We start from the raw sequence: 22,657 nt of genomic DNA, 5'->3' as shown, positions 1-22,657 counted from the left end.
GTGTCTCGGCATTGGGAATACTGAGATGGTGCTAAAAATATGCTCACCTCAGAACAGCTAACACCCGATTGCAGAGTAGGAGTGCCGCTTTCGGTTCTGTACTCTGTGCAGCCTCTGTATATGGAGGTATGTATCTGCACCTAGCTCAAGTGCCATCTCAACTTGTTATATGAAATTATCCTAAGAAAATTCTGAAAAAGTTAGAAAAGTAATCTGAACAGAGAGCTCTACAGGCACGACTTGGGCTGCATAGTATCTGCATAGTCAGATGTTTGCTCTGAGCCAGCTTCTGCCTGAAGCTTTCAGACCTGTGAATGCAGCTGTGCCTGCAGTGAGTGTCCTGTGACTCAGGTGGATGTGTGGGCTCGGGCAGAGCCACGTGCTGATGGGGCTGCAGGGCGCTGAGCTGCGGTGGGCTGGATGCCGTGGGGTAAGAGCGGGGCTTACATGTGCCTGCTTCTGTTGAGCAGAGAGTATTCGTATCCTAACAGTAAACAAGGGTAGTGCGTGGCTGGAAATCGAGAGATTGAATTTAGCAGATGAGAAATGAGATCTAACAGACGGTTACTGCTGCTGGTTGAAACAGTTAGACAACAATTAGACAATTTACCTCTCTCCTGTCCTGGAGAGAAGCTAGATTGAAGAGCTTGAATTTCAGAGCTCTTGCCATGCCCTGGGATCCCTCAAGATACCTCTGGACTTTTCTCCTCCTGGCCTTGAGAGAGATGCAGAGACTGACCAGAGAGAAATGGAGGGAGAAGGGATCGTAGAGGATGTTTTGGCTGATGGGCCTCAAATATCTGAAATAGATATGTTACTCTCGTAGACTCCCTGACCCCTGCTGTGACTTCATTTTAGCCAGGTGAGACAGCATCAGCTGAACCATTGTGAGGTGAACATTCAGGCAAGCAGATAAGAAATTTCTGAGATGACTGCAGAAATGACATAGGTTGCTGCTATAGAGCTTATGACACCTCTATAGTACCCTTCTTTTCTTTGTCTGCGCATGGAGGATTTACATGTAAGAATACTTTTACTGCATTATTGCATAGCTAAGACATGTACCAATGTACCAAGTTCTGAGCTTTCTATCTGAAATATAGCTATTAGTGTTGTTTTGATGCGTGGGGCTTGGTTGAAGTTAACAAAGGGTCTGGAGTAATCTTCTGATGCTTATTTTCTGGTCTCACTGCTCAGAGCTCTGATTATGCTAACAGTAACAACTATCTTGTTAGCTTAAAGATGGCTGTGCAAACTGCAGTGATATCACATGATTGTGCACATGTATATATATTTATATCATATAAGTGTAACGGTGGTGTAAGATTCACTAAAGGGAATTGTGTTATAATGTACTGATTTTTTTAGCTACTTCTCATTTTGTCTTTTTCTTTTTTTTTTTTTTGCTCTTAAAATTAACCTAATTCATCATCACAGAATGCCTTGCTCTCCTAAAAAGGAATGCTGTTAACATTATAATCATCCTGTGCAGTGCACTCATTAAACAAACAACCCACTATCTAAAAATACCTCCCTTTAGTTTTCAATTTTTTTCCCTTATTTTTTCAGTTTTCCATAGAATGTTAGAAAATGATAATGGTGGTTGTCTGTGAAGCTGAGTTGTGCTTACATTAGAACTCAGATTGTATCTTAGTAGTTTATATTGTAACAGGATCTAAGCTACATTAACCCTAGTGACATTTTTTTTTATTTTTTATTTTTATTTTTGCTTAACATAGAATCATGGAGTTAGCCCATAAGGCATTGACTGGGACTCTGGAGACCAACCTTCAAGGCCCTGTTTTTGTCTCAGAGCAACAGAGTGAACCTTCATTCTGGCTTTCTTTTGCAGATGTCAGAGTCAATGTGTTACAATGAAGTGGGATTTTCTTCCTTTTTGGAGGGCTTTTTATTTATTTCTCTATTTTTGATTTTTTTTTTGTAGTTGTTGTTCAGATCGATGTGAAACAGTCTGTAAACTAGAAATATTTTGTAAACTGGACAGCTGTTTTTCATCCTCAGTCTTTGTGGATATATTTTCATTCTTGTCAGATCTTTTGTTATCAAGTACGGTATTATATGTAATCACAACGGAGAAAGAAGGCAAAAGTACTGCAAAAATACTCCAACACATAAAACCTTCCTGGGGAGCTTCCTCATCTCTGCTGTTCCATTATGAACTCGTTAGATTTTGAAATGTTTGAAACCCGCAGTGGCAAATTACTGTAAATCAGAGTAATTCTTCCTGTGCATTCCACTACCAGCAAATATATCTTTGAATCCATAGCTAATTATAACATCTCTGTTATTGCTTAGGCTTTCTAACTAAAAGAATCTACTCTGTCAGCGTTTCAGGCAGAGTGCGTGTACATATGTTCCTACAGTACTCCAGGGCTTATAGGTCACGATCCTCTTCTGTTATGGAACTAGATACACTTGTAATATAGCTAAAACAGAGCAGTGTTCTCATCCAGTGACCATAAATGTTCACATGCCATGTTTAAAGGTTTCTGCACTTTGGTCACTTGTTTGGAAAGATAACCAAGTGGATCATACCCACAGCAGCATTGGGGTGGGAAGGGGCTTCTGGAGGTGATCAGGCCCACCCCCCTGTTTCTATCAGGGTCAGCTACAGCACATTACTTAAGGCTCTGTCAAATCCAATTTTGAAGATCTCCAAGGACTGAGACTCCACTGCAATAGTTTACCCAAAGAGGTGGAATTAATTGCCCTCACAATACTGTTTTTCCCTTTTTTCTGACAAATGCTCACTCTGTATTTGAACATGTGTTTGTCGCCTCTCAACCTGCTGCTGGTTCCACTGGGAAGAGTCTGGCTCCATTTTCTTTACTTTCACCATCAGTTATTTATCCACTTGGGCAAGCTCCTCTTGAGCCATCTCTTCTTCAGGATAAATAGTCCCAGCTCTCTCAGTCTTTCACTCTATGACAGATGTTGCAGCATCTTAACTGTCTTCATAGCTCTTCAGCGGACTTGCTTCAGAATGTCCATATCTCTCCTTCACTGTGAGCTGTAGTGTTTTCACACTGATGGGCAGTACAGCTCCACCGTGCTGCTATATCACCCCGCTCCTCAAAAGAATAGGGGGAGATAATAAGATGAAAAAAGACTCATGGTTTGAATGATGAGCAGATTAATTAAGAGAGGGAGAAGGAATCAGTCATTCTCTGCTTCTTGTCGGCGTATTTTGGGAAGCAGGGCCTCAGTATGTCTGCTGCTTGCTTGGGAAGACCAGTGCTTTTGTAATGAGAGTCTGCCACTTACTTCTTCCTTTTCTTCAACTTTTTTTGCAGAGTGTGACATCATGCACTAAGGAATACCAATTTGTTTGGTTTAGGGCTGGTCTCTTGACCATGCCTCCTCCCCACCTACTGCTCTGTTTACTGGCTTTTGGACTTGGAGTGAGTTAGAGTCTTGGTGCTGGGCCACCACTGCTCAGCAATAGCCAAAACATTGATGTGATGCCCATGCTGTTCTAGATAAAAGTGAAAAGCATAGCACTATATGGGCTGCTGTGAAGAAAGTTAACTCCATCTTAGTCAAGTCCAGTACAAGAAGTCAAGTCTGGTGTACTCAAAGCAGTCATTTGGATTGTTAATGAAGAAGTTAATCAACACTAGTCCCAGTGTCAGTCCCTGGAATACACTAGTAATTACTGCACTCTTTACTTGCCAACCTGGTCTGTCAGTTCCTCTCTGGATTGGGTGTTGCCATCTATCCCTGACCTGCTGTTCCCTGTTTAAATCTCTCCTCACTAGGCTCACCATCCTGTTGGCAAAAATACTTCTGCCCCACTTGGTTGGTGGGTCCTGTCACTTCCAAGCTGTCCTCAGCCATTAAATAAGATGCCAGGGCTAGTTTCTGCAGTCAGGGGTGGGGATTGTGTCCTATATCACGTCACTGGTGGTGTTTAGGCACATGTAGAGTTTTTGGCCCCCTTCTTCACAAACTGGTCTCTAGTCCTCTCCCAGGTTCCTGCTGAAAGGGTGCTGGACCCTCCCTAATCTACTGATGTGGGGTTAAAACCAGTGTACAAAGCACCTTTTGATCAAGAAGAGCTGGAAGAAATTTTTAAAAACTGCTAGAGCTTGCTAGAAGTGGTAGCTTCCTGCAGGTATTTTTCTCTGGCAGCAGTAGGAATGTTGATGCTCCTCATAGAGTTCCCAGGAGTCCTTTGGCAATCACAGGAGGTCAGGAAGATGTAGAAACAGAGCCCAGAAACTGCTGTGCAAACTGCTGTGTCTGAATTTAACACTGAGGAATTCAGCTAGAAGCAGGTTGCACTGCCAGGTTGATGCATTAGTCTCTCTTCCTGTCTGAGCCTAAGATTTCCCTGACTGAAAAACAAGGAGATTGATGAGGCAGATGAACTGTATTGTGCAATGCCTTTCAACCAAGGTGGTGGATTGACTGCCTTTTTTTAATCTATTATATACAAAATAATAGGACATAGATTTGAAAACCTTATTTTGCATTTTGTTCTCAATTTGCAATTATTTTAAAAAGCTTTTCTACATGTTTCATGTTGCTCAGAAACAGCCTACTCTGGATTTAAGAAAACCAGTAATGTACCTAATATTGTAGAAGGCAGCAGATTCTGCCTACTGCTGACACTTCGTACTGTTTTGTCATCATAAGTACAATGGAAGAGCACTGTTGTTGTTAAAACTTTTCTTTCCATCTGCTCATTCTGACTTTAAGCATAAGCCTGCTTAACACAAAGGGAAGGCATCTTATCTAGCAAGGAGAGGTTCAGGAGGGTTCACTGTAAACAAACTGATGAGATGAATGTAAACAGGAGCAGCATGTTCTACTACAGATGGCTCTTTCCTTATAATTCTCATGCTCATAATGAAATATTTTTGTAACTTAGAGTCCTGTAATGAAATAAGAGGCACCAAGAAATTGATTTTTTCGATCAAGTTTGGAATCTTTATCTTTCACCCATGAATGAAGAATTAAAACCCTTACTTCATAGCTAATACTGTTTTGGACAGGAGGTTGTACCAGATGACCTCCCTCCAACCAGAATTTCCTTATGATCTTATGGATTATCTCCCACATGACATGCTGTAGCAGGTTTTTGTTTTTTTGTTTTTTCTTTTTTTTTTTTAATATAGCAGTTTGGTGTTTAACTGCACCAATATAGATTATAGCACTGCTATCGAATAATATATCTCATTTCTAAGTCTTCTGTTGTATCTCTTCCATAAATTAGCAGAGAAATGGAGGAATTTGTGATGTACTCTTTTTCTGCCTAGAAGCTAAAGTTGGACTTCTTCAAAGACTGAGCTGGAGCTCCTTTAGAGCTCCCTCCCTATGAGCAGAAACTGAGGGACGTGGGCTTGTTCAGCTTGGGGAATGGATGGCTTTGGAGGTACCTAACAGCTGCTCCCATACCTGCAAGGGGAGGATGTAAAGAAGATGGAGGCAGTAGCATGGTGGGAAGGTGAGAGACAATGAGCAAAAATTGAAATGAGGTGTTCAGACTGAATCTAAGGATAAATTGTATTCCCATGAGGACAATCAGACACTGGCACAGGCTTACTGGAGAGGTTTTTCAGTCTTCATCCCCGGAGTTCTCTGGATCAAGTCTTGATAAATCTCATCTGACCTCAGAGTTAACCCTGCTTTTTGAGCAGAAAGTTGGACTAGAGACATCCTGATGTCACTTCCAAGCTTAATTATCCTGTGATCCTTGTATAATAATCTCTAAATCTGTTTAGAAGAAGAAGATCATACTGTTATGAAAACCTAAAACTTAGTTCCCTAGTTTTGTGTTTCTTGTCTTTGTGGCTGTAAGAAGACTCTTGACTATTGTAATCTGTGCAGTAATGTCATGTCAAATCTGTGGAGTGAATCCAATGGAAGGAAGACTTGTAATTGTTAAATCCAAGGCAGATTATTATTGTTACTGCCTTTGCTTCCAGGCAGGAACCTAGATGGGTTTAGACCTAATCTAGACCTTTAGAACCAATTTAGACCTAAATGGGTATTGTCTGTCATTTAATTTCATCTGTGAGAGTGTGCTAAGGAGAGGAGGGCAGTAAATTTTACTCTCAAATTGTCCTGTTGCTAATGCAAAGAGTGATTTTCTTTTCCTTGAAGATAAAATTCCATAGAATCAGAAGAAAGCTGCCAAAAAAGCATTGGATTCATTCACGATATGGATGATTAAAGGTAATCCAAAATTTGAATTCTCTCTACTTTTCTTACTTTTACCATTGGTAGGCAGTCCACTTCAGAACTGGTGACAGTGGTGGATCACCTTCGCTGGTGCCAATCATTTTGAGCTTGGCATGCAGACTCTTGTTTGTTGCTGGTGAAAATGCATAGCTAATAGTGTGACTGTTGAAAAACAACATTCTGTATCTGAGAATTTGCTCTATCAAATAGTCCTATTGTGCTCTTTGTATCAGATGTGGAAACATGGAAACAAATAGGAGGCATTACTTTTGAAGCAACCAACTTAGAATTGGAGATATTTGCAGTCACTTCTTGTTCTGCTGAAAAACTAGTGGAATCTCTTTGAATTGATATCACTGGGAAGCTGATTTCCAGCTTGTCCTCTTGGCTTTCTAGGCTGAGCTGTTCAGAGAGATACCAGAAGTGCTGCTTCTCTGAGGAGAAGGGTTAGCTATACTCGCTGCCCATTTGCTTTGTTTAAATGGTGTCTGTAATATTTACCACTGTGCAGGGAGTCCTAGGGAAGCTGCTATTATCTTCTACTCCAAAGCCTGTTTTCCTGCTCCACTGAAGCCCAGATGGTCAGAAGTCTGGCAGAGCTGCAGTTCTCTCTGCTCATGACACTGACGTCTAATCCTCTGCTTTGCTGCTTTCAGTTCTAGATGAAGCCTGGGCTACTGATTTTGCACTGCCAGAATTGTCTGCATTTATTTGAAGAGCTGGACAAAACTGTGGCTTTATTATTATCTTGGTGCTTTCTCATTTTGCTAATGGTCCTTGTGCTGATGAAGAGAAAACGAATCTTAGAAGTGAGTTGGATAGGACCCTTAGAAGTCATCTAGTCCAACTCCCCTGAAATGAAGAGGGACATCTACAGCTAGATTGGTATGCTCAGAGCCCCTCCAGCCTGACCTTGGATGTCTCCAGGGAATGTCACCACTTCTCTAGGAAACCCCTTCTAGTGCTTCACTATGCTTATTGTTAATTTTTTTTTCTTGTAGACTTTCTAGTCTAAATCTCCCTGCTTTTCATTTGAAACCATTTATCCCGTCCTGTCACAACAGACCCTGCTAAAGAGTCCACTTCTTTCTTTACAGCCCCCCGCCCCACCCCTGCCTTTGGATACTGAAAGGACTCTATATGAGTTCTCCTTGGAGCCTTCTGTTCTCCAGGCTGAACAGCCCCAGCTCTCTCAGCCTGTACTCACAGGGACGGTGTTCCATTCCTTGGATTGTTTTCGTGATACTCCTCTGGATGTGCTCCAACAGGTCTATGTCTCTCCTGCATCAGAGACTCAATGTGTGGATGCAGTATTCCAGTTGAGATCTCACCAGTGCAGAGTAGAGGGGCAGGCACCTCCCTCAACCTGCTGGTCATGTTTCTTTTGATGCAGCCCAAGACACAGTTGGCTTTCTGGGCTGCGAGTGCACATTTCTGGCTCTTGTCCAGCTTGCTATCTACAAGTGAAGTCATGGTTATGTCATAGTTATCTAGTACAATGGTGGCTTCCAGCTCCTCCTGCTTGTTTCCCGAGCTGTGTGCATTCATGTAGAGGCACTTCAGCTGGGCAGTTGGCCTTGTTGCCTTCTTGGAGGATAATTCCTTTAATCCTTCAGAGTATTTCCCTTCAGCTTCCCTGTTGCCTTTTCCTATTGCCTCAGTGCTCCCTGGTTCATTGACATAAGATTTCATTGCATCTCTGATGCAGTTTTCTCAGAAAATCTTCTGGCAGCAGGTTGAGGGCCCCCACTAACACTCTGTCCTTCCAACCTTAGCTATGCCATCCTACATCTTATAATGGACAGGCTCACTCTCTCTTGACAACCCTTACTTCAAAGGTAGGACATCAGACTGGTTATCAGCAACTACATGTCCTTTTGATCTAAATGAATATTTATAAGATTTCAATGAGCAGGTTTAGCAAACCTAGGGGGAAAAAAAAAACATTTTTTTTTACCTGCAGAAATGCACACTTAAACAGTGTTCCTTCCAGATGAATTCTAGGACATCTGTGTGTTGAGTTTTTTTTCTGAGAGGATCCTCTTAGCTACTCTAAATTTCTCGGCCAAATTTTTGCTTCATTCAGCGGCTGTGACAGTTACTGAAAATGCATATACAATAATGGAATATTCTAAATCACATTTATTCTTAAATCTAAATCAAAGTGTTGCAAGTTAAAGACCTGTTTTTATTTATTTCTTCACATTCATAGTTAAAAAGGCCTCTCCGTAGGTCCGGGAACTTATAGAAATTAAAACATACTTGATAAAAGGAAGAACGTTTTAAATATATGAAACACCTCAATGTACAAGATTTTTCTTTGTCATTACAAAAGTATCCACCTGTTGTAGCTGAAGAGCTTTGTGGATATTTTCTTAAATCTGAGTTCAATTTGAAATGCTACCAAGAAGATGATTGAATTGAGATTAAGCAAGGATTTAATGAACGACCTACTACAATATGTACAATATATTAAATTTTATGTAATAATTTTGACTTCCTACTGTTCCTCAGACTTACATATCTTACTTCCATTCCATTGATTTATCCAGAATTTATAGCATACCAACCCTCAACCTTTCCATCTTTGACTGTTAGAAGCTGTGTTCCCTTCCCCTTCCCTCTCAAAGCATTTTGACACGGGCTTTAATACGGCCTGCTCTCTTTCTCCCTTGACCTTGATTTCTATTTCTTCAAAGTAACAGTGAACTTTTGATGTGAAGCAGAAAATTTCAGAAGGAAGATAGTTGGGTAAGGCAGGGAGGAATAGAAGAGGAGATGCAAAGGTTGAATGATATTTTCCTGGGATGTTTCCCATCATAATCAGCCTTAGAGCTACTCTCTTAAGGTCTAGATACAAAGTAAAATGTAGGTATGATTGTAGCATACTAAGAATAAAATGAATATGCTTAAACATAGGTTGCTCTGAAAGTAACATCTCCTACTTATTTCCACAGAAACAACAGCAGACACAAAAAGTACAGTAACACTATTTGGTAGAGCAAATTCTCAATTACAAAGCACTGTTTTTTCAGCAGAGTGACAACCATCAGTTATGCATCTTTGCCAGTGTTAACAAAAGCTTGCATGCCAAGCTTGTAAAAAAAACAAAAACAAAAACAAACAAACAAACAAAAATGTACCATTGGAGATGACCTGCTGCCACCACAACTGGAACAAATCACCCACCTCCTCACTGTACTCACAGCCATGGTTTGGAGTCCATAAATGTTCAGCAAGTATTGATGAATGTCAGTGGGTGCTATATTTTTCTTGCATGGAGGAATTCAGTGACACACCTTTGCTTCATAGGCACTTCCCTGTCAGGTGCCGTTTTGTCAGACTGCCCCTCTGCTGCCATTTGTCACATAACAACAAAAAGTAACAGCATATGGATAGGAAGGTTCAGCCTCTACTTCCATTCCCTCATCATCTATCTCTGATGTGGGCCAACATAATAAAACAGGAGGTATTTCTTTTGGAACAATTCTTATATTTTCCCAGTTGCATATGCAACAACACAAGGGATAGTAGTCAACAGAAAACTTTCAGAAGGTTGAAATTATATAGTTGCCAGTCTGTTGCTGTGCCTCCATTGCTGTATTACTGTGTATATTGGAGTTAGAAGAAATATTCCCATGTACATCTCATTCTCTGATGTAGTTTTTCCTACAAAATTGAAAATCTTGCTTTAAGTTTTCCTCGATAGTAAATTAATAGTAAAGCACATGATATGCTAGTAGTTCAGCTCTCTGCTTATTGTGTTCTGTTTTGGAGATATGGTGATATGCCCTACTTCTCTAGGGTGGGAGCTGTTAACTACAGGAGTTAACTGTTAGTCCTTCTGGACTTCTTTGACAGGAAAAAGTTTTTTGAGCCTTTTGGAACCTTCTTAGTTTTTTGAGAATTTCTGAACAATCTTTGAAATGTTTTCTGGCTTCCAGAGATTTCTGATCTTTTATACAAGGTGAAGACATACTGTTGGCAAACTTCATGGAATTGTTAAGCATCAATCAAAAGTAAATGCTAGAATTAACTAGCTGTGCAGAAATCAGCTGATAGATCAAAAACAATACTTAGCTTACCATTTTAAACTGCAGCTGTGAAGAAAAGTTAGATTGCTTTATTTTTTTGGAAAATGATACTGTTTCTACAAAATACTCTGCACTTTGTTTACAATCCTTTTAATCCTTCCCCGAGAGATTGGCTTCAAGTTTGTCTTGTGTTTTCTTGTGCACTCGTAATTTCAAATCTATTTTATTTCTTTCTCATATCCTTTTTAAATTTTATTTGCTACAAAAACATATCCAGATTGGAAAACCTGTATTATTTTGACTTTTTTTTTCACCACTGCTGCTTCAAATGACTCTTCGCATCCTGTTCACTTCTTCATTAACTGTAATTTATTTTTACATGTTTAAAGCAATTTCCCTCAGAAGTTTGGAGGATTAAGCTTTTGCTTAATAACAGAAATATGAAGTTTCAGGTTCAGTGTGTGTTTATGTGTTTGTCTGTAATAAGCCCGAGACTGCTCAGATCCACTGCCCCCTCCCCCTTCTCCCCCCCCCCCTTTTTTTTTTGTTTGCCTTGCAAGGGATACCAAATATAGAGCTTGCATTTCTGCAAGGGTTGGTTTGTTTTTTGTTTTTTTTGTTTTGTTTTGTTTTTTTTACCATATGTGTTTATTTGGGATCAGATTTACTGCACGTATCTTCTCATACTAATGTAACCCCTTCTCTTTTATATGACTTGTTCAGAGAAGCCTGAAATGCAGTGTAGATTTAGTTGAGTTGTTTCCCATTGCACTGACATACGATGGTGTTCCTGCCTGGACACACATGCAGGAACAGCAGATGTATTTCTGAATTAACCTTGTACGCAAACACGCGAACAAGTAATAGAGCAAATATATCCTGCCTGTATTCTAAATTCACACTGTTTTTAAAAGATACTTATCTCAGTAACTCAGAAATGGAAGACAATAGTCTACATGGATTATTGGATATTTAAAAAAAATACGTAAGTAAATATGGACCATGGTTTGCTCACAATAGCATGGATATACATCAGGTATAGTAGTGCACATTGTGGGTCCTTCAAGGTGTATTCTCTGAGTTCATATACTGGAAATATGTGGCTTGTAAGAATAAGAAAAAATTGTTCAGGAAAATGTAATGATTGGCACCATAATTTTATTTCCTTGTTTATTTTTGAGGCTCTTCTATTATGTAGCCAATTTCTGCAGATCATAGCTAAGGTGTCTTATTCTCAAACTCCAACACCTGTTGCAATTTTCTGTGTGTTTTTACCAATCAAATGATAGGTAAACATTTAATTTTAGAGATAACCAAGAAATACTTCTTGAACTTATGATCCTGTCAGTGACTATATATGGTTTTAATATATTATGTCAAAATCCTCTTATCTGTCAAGCATGGATGATACATCTCTGTGAAACCTTTTTGGACCCATACTGTGATTGTAAGTGCTAGGAGGTTGCAGGACACTTCTGCGGATATACTTCACAAAGCAGGACTGTTTTTTATGCATTAAACATTAATGCAGACAAATGTGAAGCTTTATAGAGCAAAAGCTTTATTTGCTTGGACATGTATTTATTTTTTATTAATAATTTTTACCATACTACACATTTCTCTTAAAAATTTGAACTTTGAATATGATTCCTTGGACTTAGTAAATGTTGTTTCATATAAAACCAAGGGAACAAATGAAAATCACTCAGATTTACATTTCAGTGAAATCTCATAAGTAATGCATGAACTGGGCTTCAGAACTGACTTGTACAGGGCCTTAAGTACCTTCTAACACTCATCTCCTTCTATAAGGAAACTGCAAAGAACAATTTTTCCTCCTTTCTTTCCCAAACCAGAGAAAATCTGGAGAAGGGTGATGAAGGCAATTATTGGTTAGGAAAGGTAAAAAATGCTTATTTTTAATTAACAGGGAACATCCTGATTTAGTTAGTTGTTACTAAGGCACAGCATAGCAAATACTGAACCTTGTGTTCTGATGCATGAAGTGCAAAAGTCATTGTGAGCGGTTTTCAGTGTGAGGTTAATATGAATGGATAGATCCGCTTCAAAAAAACCTGGAGATGGAAACAACCACACCAGCTCAGAGCCCTTCTGAAAACTTCTTTCTAAAGCTCCTCAGGTATTTTCCTTGCTCTGTGAGGATTTGGGATTCTGACTCTGGTTTTAAAATGATTGTTTCATCTGATATGAAAATGGTTTTTCCCATAAGCTTATGATAATCCACTGTCACTGTCTGTCTATTCCTATCTGAAACTCATTCCTAAACCATGACCTGTTTTTATGATAAATAAACCGCTCACATCATCTACTACCACACATCCTTTTGCATGCTAACATAATGGTGTCTATCACAGCTGACCTTTATTATATTATATAATCCCACTGAATAGGATCTTAAGTAGCATCAATGCTTTTCATTCAAATATAACTCCTCTCTTGTATAACGTCCTAGGTTACTGGTTCTCAGATGCATAAAATCTACTGCAAGGATACAAAAACCTAGAAGAAATGCCAAATTGTAATCAACGAGCAATGTGTGCAAATAGATGCGGTATGAAGGAAGAGAAATTAAAAAATTCAATGACAACTCTAAGCAGCTACTGTTGACATTAGAAATTCAAGGATTAAAATGGTATCTGCATTGAAATGCTAACAAGTGTGATGATTTAGACTGTGTGCCCTGTTTCTAATTATTATGCATAGCTTGCATATAGCATAAGTAGTTGTAACCTTTGTGTGAAGAGCAAAGTCAGGAAATATTAATCCATGGGGAAACCATCACTTTTCTCTAACTTCCACATAGAAACTCTATCTCAAATGATAGCTCTTGTTCTCCAGACCGGGGGAAAAAAATATCCACTTTGCTTTTGAATATCTCCTTTTATGCTGTGTGTGCATTAGTCAAATTGATTTCCATGAGAGTCCTCCAGGCTGAGTTATATAACACTATCATTCAATGCATCTGCAAAGAGAACTGTAAGAGAATGAGAAATATTAAAAAAAAGACCTTCTGAAACTTGGAAGTAGCAACTTTGATAAAGTTGGCAAGACTTTAGACTGGAGAGATGATATGCAGCTTGTCTAGAAAGAAATTCTTTAGGGAAGGACAGGTTTTGAATTTCTATTTTTCTTGAGGTTTTGTGTTTTCTTTTCTCCTTTGGAAGGGCTACTCATCCAACAGAGGCTAAGTGTTGAGCCCAGGGCCACCCAGGAGGCAGGAATGGACTGCTGGAGAAGGATATGACATGTACATCACCAAAGGTTTTACAAGAGCGCTTTTGGCAAAAATCTGTCTGTAATGTTTATGTGCAGGTACTGCTTTTTCAAGATCCACTCTGTCTACCTTTTGAATGACTCTGGTGCAATAATTCCTTGACATTTCTGTAACAGGAATTGTAAGCAGTAGTTTTACCTGAGTGGAACAAAATTCTGTCATATTGCTGGAGTGCTAGGACCAGGAAATTTAAGGACAGAAATAGCATGTAACTGATCACAAATGAAAGCAAATTCTTTCAGAAGGTAGCTATCTCTATCTGATTGTCTGATCATAATCCTAGTAGCTGTTGTGCTTTTCTTCCTCCCAGCTTTATAGTTACTTCATTGAGTGGTCATCTGTTTTTATTGTGAGAAGTTATCTTCAATTAATTGTCTATTTCTTGCCCTGACTTTCATATGTCTGCTCATAGCTTGTGTTTTTTTTTTTTTTTTTAAATGCACATCAACATATACTGTGGTCATAAACAGTATTTTGCAGTTGAATAATTCCTTCTCACTTGAGTACACCCAGAAGGCTTCTATTGTTTTGGCTGTACTGCCTTGGTCTGTTGGTAATACTACTTTAACAAAAACTGGGAATAATAAGAAATAAGTGCTTATATTTGGAAATTTTCACGTTATTTAACATTCTTTACTGTTTTCTCTATCTCATGTATTTTATCCATACACTGTTCGGTGTATAATCTATTTGGAGTTGTGTAATGCTGTGTTTTGGTCATTCTTAAACCACTAGCAAATAGCACTCATACTTAGAGCCTACAGTGTTCCCAGAAATGCAAGATTTTGATTACTGAGCCATTTCCAGTATTTAGCTTCCAAATCTTGCTTCAAATTTAATTGTACATTCAATTGCAATATAAGTAGTTATAGCTGATGAGAAAATACTAAGTCTTCTTTTAGCATTCTGGGCAAAAAATGAAGCTTCAAAGAGGTAATATGATTTTTGGAGAACGTGTGGTAAAATAGTTTTGAAATCTGAGACTTGAATTTGCATGCATTTCCCTTCAAAATTTCCCAGTTTTGGCTGTGCTACAAAGCCTTTTATTTTAAGCAAAGTGTATATAAAATTCTGGGCTCAGATAATTCCCAGAATCTTGGAGAAGAAAGAATAGTTTCCTTGAACAACTCTAATAACTTGGCAATAACACTCATTTATAGTCAAGAAGGTAAAATGTATATAGTAGCAATAATAAAGAAAAATCAATGGAAATAAAAGCAAGAACCAAGCTTCACAATATGGGTACAGACTATATATAAAGAACTATGTCTACCTTAGTTGTACCAGATATGATCTGAGCAAACAAAAGACCTCTTGAACACTAACCCTCAAATTTATAGGCACTAGAAAAGAACTGGAAGGCTTTGATCCCTATAGGGCTACTTGGGATTTGAGCTGGACCTGATGACTGCCAGGGTGAGCTAATTCTGCAGGATGGAAATGCTGAGCTTTGGGGGAGGAAGAAGTATGCTTGAGAAGGAGAAAATATTTTATGGCTCAGCTTGCATTACTCTGTATCCTGTATTTTAAAAGCATATCAATAACTCAGGGACTGAATCTGTAGCTGTGCCAGCAAAATCAGTGCAATGTCCTCAAACAGAACAAGATGGTCTTTGCAATACAGAAAAATAAGCACACATTAAGGAAATTCAGGATCTTGGCAATTTTCACTGTGTTTTATTCTTGTCAGTTATTTTGGTATATTTTCATTGTTCACCTTTTTTCCTCCTGACTCCTTTAGGTCAGGCTACAATTGTAGATTTTTATTAGTGCTATTCATTACATTGAAACCCAAAATATATGTTTAACATTGCTACACACATTTCCTATCTCAACACATGCAGGTAGTTGTCTCCATTAAAAAAAATAATAATAAAAGAATGCTCCTGAGGTGAGATTTGATACGTTAAATTTCAGCTTGTAGTAAATTTTTACAGTTGAGTTATAAACCTCTGGGAAACAGTGGGTTGGGTTATCACAGAAATGCTAATACGAACATAACTCCAGCAGTGATGTTGTAATATAAACATCATTAAGTTTCCATTCTCACAGAACGCTTGGTGTACAGAATATTTACATTTATAGTACTATAGTGTATCTTAGAGTATCCCTTCAGGTAACAGTGAAATTATAGTTTCATGAGGAAAATTATGTGACATTATTTTAATATACCCATGCTGATTTTAGCTCAGAGAAGCTCAGGAGCAGGATTGTCATAATGCTTCCCTATATTAGCCTAGGAAGTGTTCAGTCCCTTTTAACTATTAGTTTGGTGGTTGTTCAGAGAATAGCAAGAATTCAGAAGACTTTTTATCCCTCTGGCTTCTACAGTAATTGTATTGTACAAGGAAGGACTTTTGTTGAAATAAATCTAATATTCCAACTTGCTTTATATGAGGTTTAAATATGGAATGGGGTTTTCGATGTAATTTTGCTACCTGTTCATGTGTTGACTGATTTACCCATGCAGGTTTTATGCTTGGTGTCATTTACTCTCAGATGCCAGTGGACAGTTTATTTGCATTCTAATCATAGCAGGAAAAAATGTAAAGAGAAAATCATTACATGGTTTGGAAGGGAATGTTTAGAACTATGCTAAAAGAAAAAAATGGAAAAATGAGACTATGGTTATATTTCTCTGAGCATGGATATTACAGCAAGAAAAGCCAGTGATGAGGGAGAAGAAAGACTCAAAGTCAATAAGGGACGGAAATTTTGTGTGAAGCACTTGCAGCATTTGAGCCTAATGAACTGTTTCCTGGCATTTTTGTTCATACAGGTCAGCACAGCCATGCTGTTTCTCTGCTGTGCAGTTGCCTAAGAGAGAATACACACTTTGGCTTTCTGGAAGTGCGTGTGGATTCACCTGAACACAGTAAGAAGAAATTTTTGCATGCTATTGAATGCTTTTTAGATAGTTTGAGTGTGGAGATTAATTTTGGTTCTGATTTTCAAGGGTCAGCGCTGGGAATGAATCCTGTGATGCTGCCCAAGAAGATGCATAAAGTACATGCCTTTTACATGACTGATAGGTGTGAATGTTCTGACACCGAGCATTTCCTTCTAGGTGTAATGTTCCAGGTGGGAGTCCCATCTAGAAAGGTAGCATCTTTTGTCTTCAGAATGCATGTGGAAAAGAACTACAGATTGCCTTTAGAGGTGATGAAAGGGCCATGACAAATCTTTTGCTCTGAAAATATGTTCAGGCTATAGTTGTTGTTTTTTTTTTTTCTTTTTTCTTTTTTTTTTTCCTTCCCAGAATACATCTGAAAAGCTATTTTGTAGCATTCCACTGCAATAGTAATTTACTGGAGTTATGATTGTATCCCTGCAGAGCTTTGTTTGATCTAAAACACACAGCAGCTACCAAGTACTCTTCTGTAGAGTGCATGCAGCTATAAGAGAATGACATTTGAATTAATTAATCTGTGGAAATACTGTTAGAGAGGAAGAGACTAATGCTGAGGACTTGACAGATTCTACTTGCTTTCTGAAAACACTTTCATGACAACAGATTCCAGCAACAGGCATCAGTACCAGCAAACCACCCCACTAATCTGTTCTGTTATGTTTCTCAGCATTCAAAGAGCAATCAGATATTTTCTGTTGAAATGACTCTCATTTTAAATTAAGAACAACAAAGTAAGAACAAAAATAAAGCTTCATCAGGGAGTGTATTTTTTTTCCAGAGCATTCACTGAAATGAAATGAAAATGGTTGCCAGTCTTTAGAGACAGCTGTAGATTTTTAGAAGCACAGCTCATGACAGCACCAACAACATATGCAGGTACCTAATGGCAGTTAGTTTTACAGTTATATGTAGATTTTCCCACTTTAATAAATCTTGCTCTAAACAGTGTTATTCATGACTTCATCCTCTCAGGGTACCGAACTTTGAGATTGTTTCCTTAACTGCTCTTTTCCCAGTGAGGGCGCCTTCACAAAGAGCACATAGGACCATCTATTTGAGAAGCATGGCTGATATTTCTGTTTAGGGGATATAGGCTGTTACTGTTTTTGGAGGTGGGTGCTTCTCCTGAGTGTATGGGAGGTATGTGTGGAGAAGCTGGAGGTTACTGTCTGCAGAACAATGTCAGAGCTCAGGTTTTGCTCTTCGAGTGGAGACTGTCAGCCAGCTGTCACAGTGGCTGAAAAGTATCAAAAAAACAAACAAACAAACAAACAAAAAAAACCACACCAAAACCCTGAGAAATAATTCTGATCTTATTACAGAGTCACTTCTTTTATTGTGACTAGATTTTGTCATTTACAAATGAAGACTAAAATAGAACTTTTTCCAGAGATACATATACTTCATCTGGATGAAGTATATTCATTCTCTTGAGTAATGGCAGACACCATCATTTTCGTACAATTTGTTATTTGGCCAGACAAACTACGATGGTAAACATTTGTTATTTTAAATATTTTAGAAAGAAGATTTGCTTTTGAAAATCTCCAGGTTAGAAAAACATAAGGTTATGAATGGAGAAAAAAAGAGTTAAAATTCAGAGACACACAGAACTTCAAGGAACCTTCTAGGTCTTCAGCTGCTGGAAAAGTAGCTTGGCGAGTTTTAGGCAAATAAGGAGGCTTCTGGAATTCATCAAAGATAACTTCTTGAGGCCAGTAATAGACAGCCCCAGTAAGGAGCATGCTGTACTGGAGTCATTGTTCACCAACACAAGTGAACTGCTTAGTGTTTCATGGTTTTTCATTGGTATTCCACGTCATAACATCATGCAGTGCACTGTGAATGTTTTTTCTTTTAGCTCATTGCTACTGTTTTCCTCATCCAGGCCCATCTCCCTGTCTTTTCCTTACCTCCTCCCCCTTCCAGTCTTTCCTGGGGTGTGGACTCCTGAGTCCCTTCGCCCCCTTGTCAAGGAAACCAGGCTTAACTGTGACATAGTGACATCAGGATTGAACACTGTCTGGGCTGTAGTGATCATGAAATACTCTTTATCTGTCCCATACCCCCCAGGGGTAAAATCAGGATACTGCACTTCGGGAAAGCCATCATCTTCCAGCTTTTCAAGGAGTTAGTCAACAACCTCCCTGGGGAACTGTCCTCAAGGACAAGTGAGCAGAGCAGAGCTGGCACATTTTTGTGGAAGTTTCCTTAGGGCACAAGAGGTCTCCTTTATCAGATGAAGGAAATCAGGAAAGGAAGGCAAGAGACAGGCATGGCTGCAGCAGGACCAGAACTGGAGAACAAGAAGGATATGGACAGGTACCCTGGGAAGGTTGCTGCTAGCTCTGTAGGGATGGGGCCAGGAAGGCCAAAGCCCAATGGGAACTGAATTTGGCAAGAAGTGCAAGGAACAAGAAAGGCTCCTACAGGTACATCAACTAGGAGAGGAAAGTCCAGGAAGGTGTACCCACCTGTGAGCAATACAGGCAGACTAGTAATGAATGACAAGGAGAAAGCTGAGGTACTCTGTACATCTTGTGTCTTAGTCTTCACTGGCCACTGTTCTCCACACACCCCTGGAGTGGATGGTTTGGAAGGTGGGGACAGGGTGAGAAATGTCCCTCCCACTGTAAGCAAAGATCAGGTTTGTGACCTCCTAAGGAACCTGAACATCCACAAGTCTATGGGTCGTGACAAGATGCATCCCAGAGAGAGTCCTGAGGGAATTAGCTGATGTAGTCACCAAGCCTCAACCAACGATATCTGAAAAGTCGTGGCAGTCAGGTGAAGTCTCTCATGGCTGGAAAAAAGACAATGTCACAGCCATTTTTAAGAAAGGTAGAAAGGACAAACCAGGAAACTACTGATTTGTCAGCCTCACCTCTGTGCTGTGCTAGGTATGGAGTTTTCACCTCTGTGCTCTGTGCATTTGCTAGGCATGGAGTTTTCAGAGGTATCTCCCCTGCCTCATGACAGTGTAAATTATTGTGAACAGCAGAGGAAAGATCTCCAAAGCACAATGGAATCCCAGAGCAACAGCCCAGATTCAAAAAGTGTTAGGCAGTAGATAGTTAAGAAATAGTAGGAGAATCCAGAATCTAAAAGTTAATGTAATTACTCCTACAAAAGAGGCCTGTGGAAATATTAGTTGTATGTTTGGAAGTAAGGTTGTCAGCAGTAATGGGCAATTTGAACAGCATTGTTACATAACCAGGGTCAATGGGCCACAACTTGATCTTTTTCTATCTGTATAATTAAAATTTCTGCACTTACACAGATTGGTTCTATACCCTACTCTGCATCCTTGCACTCACACAGGAGAGAGTGTTTTCTGTGGCAAGTAAAAGGATGCACTGGATCTGTGATGGGCTCAGATTGCTAGAGCACTGCAACTTGAGGTTGTTAATTACTTTAAAAGTTGTTGGGGCCAGGAATGCCTCAGGAGTGTTGATTTCTTAGAGTGATACTTAACAAAATCCTTTCATGATGGCGTGCTGAATTAACCGGGACTATTGGAAGTCACTGCCTTATGAGTTGCATCAGTTCACAGTTTTTTCTTTTTTTTTTCTCCATCATAACTAACAGGAAGACAATCGTATAGAATTTTTGTCAGAGACATAATTTCCTTTTGCTCTTGACTGCTTTCTATGTATTCACTGATTTCTCTGCCTCTTCAGGTGGTGCCTGTAGCAGTACAGCTTCTGTTTTTCCTTGCTTATCTTTCTCTCCACAAGCCTTCACCAAATAAAAAGGTGAAATAGAGAGAAATATTTTAATTGCTAACATAGTGTGTCTTTTCAGGCCTCTCTTCTTTCATTTCTCTTGCCACATAAATTTCTCAAGGGAAGGAATGGTAGGTAGGAACAATGTTTGATCTTGGGTTCCAGTGCTAAGCAGATGAAAGATGAGACAACTACTTAGACTTCATGTAAAGAATTAAGCAATTAACTGCAGTGATCTTTTCAAAGTCATTAAGTTGTATTGTTAAAGTCAGTTAGTAATTCAGTTTGTGGTAGTCGTTTTTTCTCAATTTTATCTTTTTTTCCCCCACGGCATGATTTTCTTAGCTGATTTTCTCTTCCTTACTTGCTTTTCTAGGTTATAAAAATAGGTAACAGTTTGGAATACTTTGAGAACAAAAATAAATATGAGCTGGTACAATTCTTGAGCAATTCAGTATCAGATATTTCTTTTCCTGTTGTGACTTAGGTTCTGAAAGAGGAAACGATCATCTGGATGCAGTGAACTCATGCTCATAACAACTGAGTGGAAATTCGCTTATGCTATTGAGTATCATGGAGCACTGCACCAGACAACACAGGTAAGAATTTAACCTTTTAAGAGAGTAGCCTCTTGGACTTTAATACTGTCTTCACAGTCTTTGCAAATTGCCATCCCCCCAAAAAAAGAAAACCACAAATCTCTCCAACAGGACTCTGCAGGTAGTAGATTCTGCTTCATTTGCTATGCTTTTTTCATTTATACCTCAGTTTGTCTTTCACAACAAATGCAAAGTTGATACTTTTTACAAGTTTGAACAGTCATTTACTATTCTGGAGACAATCTGAAATCTTTGGAATGACTTTTTCAGAAGCATACTATTTGAGTATGAAAATTAAATGTGTACATTACTTCTTAAACAAATTCCTCTAAACTATTTATTATGTCTCTGTCAACAAAATGCTAACAAGTGAGCTCAACTTTGCAGCCCAAAGTACAGCTAGTGTTGTGTGGAGGCATGCTAAACAGAAAAAAGGGAAAACAGGGGTTGACGTTTTGTTGAAAATCTTGACTGGAAATTTTCTCAGGTTTGATGTGGAGAGAGGGAGTGGGGGAAAAGAGGTATTTGTTGCAGACAGGGCTTTCTGCAAAGCAAAGAGGGCCCTGAACTTTAGGACTGAGGATCTTACTTTAAATGCCAGCCCTATTACAGGCTTACAAGATAAACCTTGAGATATAGGTATATTATTTTTTTTTTTTTCTGGCTAGACGTGGGCTGACATATTTCTTAAAGAGTGATTGGAAAATTGTGCAAGGATGAACTACTGAATGTAGGCTTCTTTGTGTATCACCTTCAACTGCAAAAGTTTTGCAATGGCTGAAAGGCTTCACTCTCTGAGAGTACTGCAGCTGGTGTTACACAACATGAAAAAGCTTTTTCTTTCTATATAGCATAGATTTCTGTCATCTTTCTGCCTATTATCACTGGAGTCCTGTAAATACCACCTTGGTAGAATACCACATTTTTAGATTTTATATCTTCCATTTTGTCTGTGGATGCATGAGGTGTGGTGTGGGTTCTTTTTTGAGGGACTATGGGAGGGGGAGAGAGGCTTGATGGTTTTGTAAGACCCTCAACACTACTATTCCTGTTTCTTCCATTTCCAACTGGCACTTCATCATAAATGGCATTCAATATACAATGTTTTGAGAACTATGAAGACTAATATCAGAGAAGACCATGGATTTTATACCCAGGAGCAGTGTTCTCAGTTATTATGATGGTAGAGGCATGTGCAATACATTTCTAAGTACTTCAGAGACTAAAGCTGACCCTTTCTGGGATAACTTGCTGAAAGGTCCCTCTAGTGTCAGTTTGTCAGCGTAGTTTTCTTTCTGAAACCTATAATTGAGAATGGAAAAAAAGTGCATTTTCAGGAACTCCTAAAGAAATGCAAGTACTAAACTGAAGGTAGCAGTGAGCAAGGTTGCAATTGCAATTGATAGTGGAAGATGACTTCAGAATAAATTGATTTTTAAAGCCAGCAGTTTTATAGCACTCTTCCTCGAGATAGTAAAGACGTGGTGCAGGTTACAAAAATTCTATCATAGCAATAAAATCTTTATAAAAGTATTTGAAAACACCTTATTTTTATAGAAATATAGCTGTGTAAAATCTAGTGCCAAGTGAAGTATCTAATGCTATTTTAAATGTGACATCCAACTCACACTGCTGTCAGTACAATGCATGTATTCAAAGACAAGTTTATATTTTTGAACAGTGCATATTTTTAATTAGATCTAGTTCCAAATTTCATATCCAAGTCGGTAAATAGGTACTGTCTGTGAGTCTGCAGACATCTCTTTATATTTTTGGGAAAGGAAGTGGGGCTGTCTGCCATTAATCCTGAATTAGAAATGATTTCCTCATTCCTGTGTGATCAGTTGCCTTTGTTGATTAAATGTCTTCAGAGTGATTTTCATGAA

The 22,657-nt window shown here is 38.8% G+C and overlaps 1 long non-coding RNA gene across 1 annotated transcript; it reads left to right on the top strand.

Annotated features, from left to right (window-relative positions):
• Window positions 1-324: 324 nt before the first annotated feature.
• On the top strand, window positions 325-20,844 carry LOC124417925. The gene is made up of 3 exons (XR_006939170.1): window positions 325-430; window positions 16,316-16,411; window positions 20,660-20,844. It is a non-coding gene; the product is annotated as an uncharacterized LOC124417925 (long non-coding RNA).
• Window positions 20,845-22,657: the final 1,813 nt, after the last annotated feature.

This window comes from Gallus gallus, chromosome 4, assembly GCF_016699485.2.
Source record: "Gallus gallus isolate bGalGal1 chromosome 4, bGalGal1.mat.broiler.GRCg7b, whole genome shotgun sequence".
Classification (NCBI taxonomy): Eukaryota; Metazoa; Chordata; class Aves; order Galliformes; family Phasianidae; genus Gallus; species Gallus gallus.
This window is presented reverse-complemented; position numbering and strand designations above follow the sequence as displayed.